Below are 6,000 nucleotides of genomic sequence, written 5' to 3'. Positions count from 1 at the left end.
TGGTGAGTAGTTTATATTCTGGTTCTCATGGTGGTCAAGTGCCAAATAACCCCCATGTTAAAACTGAGTGGAATATTGCTTTAAGGATATGAAAAATTGATTGAGGAGTTCTATGTCACAGGAGCATCTCCAGGCGTTCTTGCTCATGGCATGATGGCTCTGGACACGGAGGGAGTCATCAGTAAGGTGGCAGATCAAAGCACACTTATGAGGCGTCTTTTGACAACTTTTGACATCTATTCTATTCTATCCTATTCTATTTTATGTGCTGCTTGGTGGAGGCCGCCTTGCCATGCTGTTCAGGAAACTGCACCTGTCATTTGCGGGTGTGTGATTGTTGCAAACATTGTGCATTATACTTTTGATGAATCCTGAGTATACCAAATGTGCTACGATTGTACTTTTCAAGGCACTCACTGGATTAGCACCAAGCTATATCTCAGAAATTTGAATTCCCTACAAGCCAAACTGCTGCCTCAGATCGTCAGGCAGGGGTCTGCTAGTCGTTCCACGGTCCAAACTGAAAACTAAAGGCGACTGCGTATTCTCATTTAGAGCACCTGTACTGTGGAACAATCTGCCTGAGGAAATCCGATCTGCTATTTTACATAGTGTAATAGCTGTGAACGCCTTTATCTCTGTCCTTAAACCTAATGTCAGTAGTCAGTGTCTTTTTTTTCCACTTAGAGACAGTGTTTCATTGTTTTATGGCGTGGTTAAGGTCTCTTTTCTGTTTCTTTTGGTATTTCTTTAGGGGCAGGTTTCAATATAGCTAAAAGACAATATAGCTGCAAATGGCGATTGCGGGGTCCAAACATTACAGAAGTTAGACAGACACACAAATACATTTTGTGAAGATTGGACACATGTTCATGGTGTAAGGTCAAGTTATTCACAATGGCCAAGCTTTCTTTTGGAAAATATGACCCTTGTTCTTGGTAGTTTATGACTTCAGAAAAGACAAGCCTGGATTTAAACCAACAATCTTCCACGTGAGAGGCTGATGCTTTACTTACTTTATTTGGAAACATATGGGCTCATAAAGTGGCTTTATGTTTTGTCAGAGGGGAGGAGTTGCATTTGACAGGTGTGTTATGTTAACATATATGTACTGTATATACATTTGTAGGATGGGGCTGTAAGGGGCATAAACACAGTGGGGTGCTGGTCAGGCACACTGAGCACATGAGAATGAAAATGTCCGGTTGTATATTTATTTTAGCAGATGGCTTATGACAGGGTTGGGTTGAATGATCAAGTTTAGTTGGTTTTCTATAAATGAAAATAAAACAAGGACAATGTCAATAAGCAAAACAAGCAATTGTCATTGTGTATACATACTGTATATCTATATACTATATCTATCTATCTACACATTTTTCAAAAAACCAAAATAAGCCATTGTTACTCTAAATATATCAATAAATGGAACCACAAAAGGAACACAAGGATTTTGGATATAAAGAAAAATAATGATCTTACTTTTCGTACGCATTTTTCAATGCACTGCTTGGGTGATTTAAAGGAAAAGAAACTGGCCATGACTCTTTACACTTCCCTTATTTGGTCAATATACTCAAAAGTTTAAGTTAAAGTCCATGTTGGGTTTTTTTTTTCCCCCCCACAAAAGCAGCACTACATTCCCAGTACTGGTGGTCCCTTCATCCTCCAAGTCTGAAACTCATTCCATTAGCTTTGATTTACTTCCTCTATTTAATCCATATGGCAGCTATTTCCAGGAACATAGGAAACACTGCAACATTACTCTCCAGCTACCAGCGAGGCCTAAGGCTGTCTGGATCAAACACACCCAAGAAACACATATCACAATTAGAGATGTGTGTCACAGTTGATCTCTGCCATACGAACAGATTTTTCATTCACTCATTGTCCATCGTTCATATTTTTTGTTCATTTTGTCTCAGTATGCTCTGCTGCTGTTATTTTGCACACCCTGCATAGATGCTGTAATTCATAGATTTTCATACTTTACATTCAATTTGGGTCATTTTCATTGGAATCTTTATGTCCAATACTTCAGTTTGCTATATTCCTATTTATATTCTGTTTGTATTTGTTGTCCCATTATTTCCTCATGGTTTCTTTAAAGTTTCATGTGATGTAATGCAATCTAGTCTATAGTCTAAACTAATCCAATCTATTCTAATGGACCTTGCAGGTTAACACAGGAACCTGCTGTGCAGTGAAACCCCCACCTCCTCCCCACATGTTTCCACCCCCCCCCCCCCCCCCCCCTTGTGTGTTTCCACCAGATGATGAATAATACATCCAGATCAATACATCCTCCTCCTCTTCTCCCTCCTCCCTCCTCTTTTCCACCCACCCCCCTCTTTACTGTGATGCTGTGATGTATTTGTGTACAGCACAGCTCCTCCTCTCCCCTCTCCTGCCACCACAGTATCTAGCCCCCCCCCCCCCCATCCTACTCTACCTCCTCCTCCTCCTCCTCCTCCTCCTCTTGCCACCACACTGCGGCCAGTGTTTCAGCCTGCCTTCCTGTCAGCAACAAAGCCTCTCCTCTCTTTGTTGGGGCCTCCTTTTGGAGAGGGAGGCTGGCCTCCAAGTTAATTGTGCATTCGTTAGCATCCGCCTGCCGCAACTCAACAACTTGACTCCTTAAACTGTAGTACTCTGCTGGAGAGGAAGTGCTGTGAGTGTGTGTGTGTGTGTTTGTGTGTGTGTGTGTGAGAGAGAGAAAGAGAGAAAGACAGAGAGAGACAGAGAGAGATAGTGTGTGTGTGTGTGTGTGTGTGTTTGTGTTTTCTTTTAGAGGCACACACACACACACACACACACACACACACACACACACACACACTTTCAACTTTATCTTTAACCCTTATTTAACCAGGAAAGACAACAACAATAATAATACATTTGATTTATATAGCACTTACCTATATCTAAACGCAGAGTTTACCAAGAGCTTTACAGGAACGAAGAATAAATGCATAAAATGAAGTTAAAATTAATAAAAATGTTTTTATTACAGTAACACTCTGGGGGAGGGAGGATTCCACACATCTGCAGCTCTGCCTAGATTGCCTTGCTCAAGCCCATTTCCGCCACCTGTTAAAAAAATGTTTTTTTTCCCTCAACATTATGACTTAGTATCTATTAGATACTATGTAATAATTCTGAAATACTATGTCATAATTATGAGATACTAAGTCATAATTATGAGATGCTAAGTCACATTTATGAGATACTATTATTATGACTTAGTATCTCATAATGTTGAGCTAGTATCTCAGAATTATGACATAGCATCTCAGAATTATGACTTAGTATCTAATAATGTTGAGACTATCTCATACTATCATAATTATGAAATGCTAAGTCATATTATTGAGAAAGAAATCTCACTTGATGACAAAAAAAAGTGCCAGATCGTATTTTTTTCCATAAGTAGCAGCTGGTCATCTGTTGCTGTAGGCCATTTATCATAAGGGCCAACAGGTTGTGTGTTCAGATGCCCTTCTGCACTCCACTGTTGTAAAGACTGTTGCACATGTTGGAGCATTTGTGGCTTTTCTGTTAGCTTGAACCAGTCTGTCCATTCTCCTCTGACCTCTGACCTCTCTCATTAACAAGGTGTTTTCAGCCACAGAGCTGCCGCTCACTAGATGTTTGTTGTTTATCACACCATTCTCTGTAAACTCTAGAGACTGTAGTGCATGAAAATCCCAGGAGGCCAGCTGTTTCTGAGATGCTGAACTACCACGTCTGGCACCAACAATCGCACCAATCAATCAAACACGCTTAGATCACGCATCTGCCCATTCTAATGTTTGGTCAAACAAAAAACTAAACCACTTCACCATATCTGCATGCTTTATATATTGAGTTGCAGCCACATGATTCACTGTTTAGAGGACCAGGCTGTTTGTGTTAACGAGCAGGTGTACCTAATAAAGTGGCCTGTGAGTGTATTATGTCATAATTATGAGATAGCATCTTACAATTATGACTTAGCATCTCATAATTATGACTTACTATCTCATAATTATGACTTACTATCTCATAATTCTAAGATGCTAAGTCATAATATTAAAAATCTCACTTCATGATGAAAAATGTGGCAGATTTTTTTAACAGGCGGCGGAACTGGGCTTCCACAGATTCTACCTGCCACTCTGTGGATTCGAAAAGGTAATCATTCAGTTAAAGTATGGTAGACTGGTAAGAGATTTTTCCTATTAAAGGACCCATATCATGTAAAACAGGAATTGAAAGGAAAGGAGTTGGATGTGCCATCTAAACATGGTGAAAGTATCAAAACGCACGGTTGCCAACTAAATCCACACAATCCATATTAGAAAAGCGAGCCTCTAAACGAGCCGTTTGGACTTCCGTAACTTTGTGGCGTCACAAAGGTTCGCTCATTATCATTTTTGTAAGAAATAATAGACTAACAAAGTGTTTTTTTCAAAGCGGTTGAGCGGTTGTCATTGTTTATTACCGGAGAGTTTTCCCTACCTGTAGCCGCCGGGCCGCGGCGTCTCACGTTTCACTCTTGAAACGGTTAGCCAATCAGAACAGAGGTCGTTAATATTAATGAGCCTGAAAGACACACTTCTCCCTCCCACACAGAGACAGGTCCTCCAGCATCACTCCCACCCCACAAAGTATATATACAGAGATAGAAAAAATAAAAAAATGTAAAATAGTTAGTAAATTAATTAGATTCCATGTAAGTCATCCATGGATCCCAAGTCTTATGGAACAGCTGTGGGCTACCTCTCATGGCATAGGTTATTTTCTCCAAAGGAGCACATGAATTTACCTCATTAATCCACTGAGTAATACTAGGGGGATCCTCATGTATCCATTTAGATGTGATGCATCTTTTGGCAGCCGTGATAGCTAGGCTAACAAAACCCTTTATCCTTTGGGAGGGAAGATTCAGATCGGTCAAGTCCTGGTTTGACTACTGTTGACAAAATGCACTTATTGTAAGTCGCTTTGGACAAAAGCGTCTGTTAAATGATGTAATGTAATGTAATGTATTATATATTCTGCCAGTCAGTTTGGCCCTGGGGTAGCTGATGAACCCAATCAGCATGAACCTGTATGTGTGTGTGTGTGTGTGTGTGTATGTGCATGTATGTAAGTGTGCGTGTGCGTGTGTGTGCGTGCATATCTAACATTGTGTATGTGAGTGTGTGGGTGCATGTTTAGACATGGCGCTTGCCTAACGACGGTGTGTGTATATTTGAGTGTGCGTGTGTGTGTGTGTGTTTTCTCTCTGGTCTCATTTCCAGGCCAGAGGAGGAGGTGGGACGAGAAAGGCGGTGTCAAGTTACCTTTCAAGCGGGCTGAAGGCGTGGAGGAGGGGGGAGGAGCGAGGAGGTGGTGAACTCACATTCGCTCTCTCCACGGACCACGGCAGCAAGTTGTTAGGAAGGGATTAGGATTGTTTTCCTGCTGAAACTCAAGGAGAATGTGCTCAGATTAGGACAAGAGGGCAATGTTGAGGACAGGGGGGATTGGGATTGGGCAAAAATGTTAATGATTCATGTTGTTATTGATTTTGTTTGCAAGTTAACTGACAAAGTAAATCTGGAATCTGCTGAAGTATCTCTTGCTGCCTCATTGTCGGGTATCAATTTCAACTTGCTTCATTGGCATGACATGTAAATGCAGCTGTATTGTCAAAGTATATGGAGGGGGAAATAATACATAAATAAAGAAATAGAAACATATGGTAACAACAATAAGTAAAGTAAAACATAAAATGAATAGAGATTATGATCAAATGATTACACGCTTATACAGTATACATATGCAGTATGACATAAAAGACATATTTCTACTCAGAGAGAGAGAGAACACTTCATTCCCTCCATCAGCCTCATCTACCAATCAAAAGAACAATGTCCCAATCTGCTGGAGAGACTTCCTTCTGCTCTTCTTCCTCCTCCTCCTACTCCCTATCCTCCTCCGCTGCACCTCCTCTCTTTCCCCTTCTCTTCTTTT

Source organism: Centroberyx gerrardi, chromosome 1 (genome assembly GCF_048128805.1).
Source record: "Centroberyx gerrardi isolate f3 chromosome 1, fCenGer3.hap1.cur.20231027, whole genome shotgun sequence".
Lineage (NCBI taxonomy): Eukaryota > Metazoa > Chordata > Actinopteri > Beryciformes > Berycidae > Centroberyx > Centroberyx gerrardi.
The sequence above is the reverse complement of the archived record's forward strand: the minus strand, read 5'-3'. Positions refer to the sequence as shown.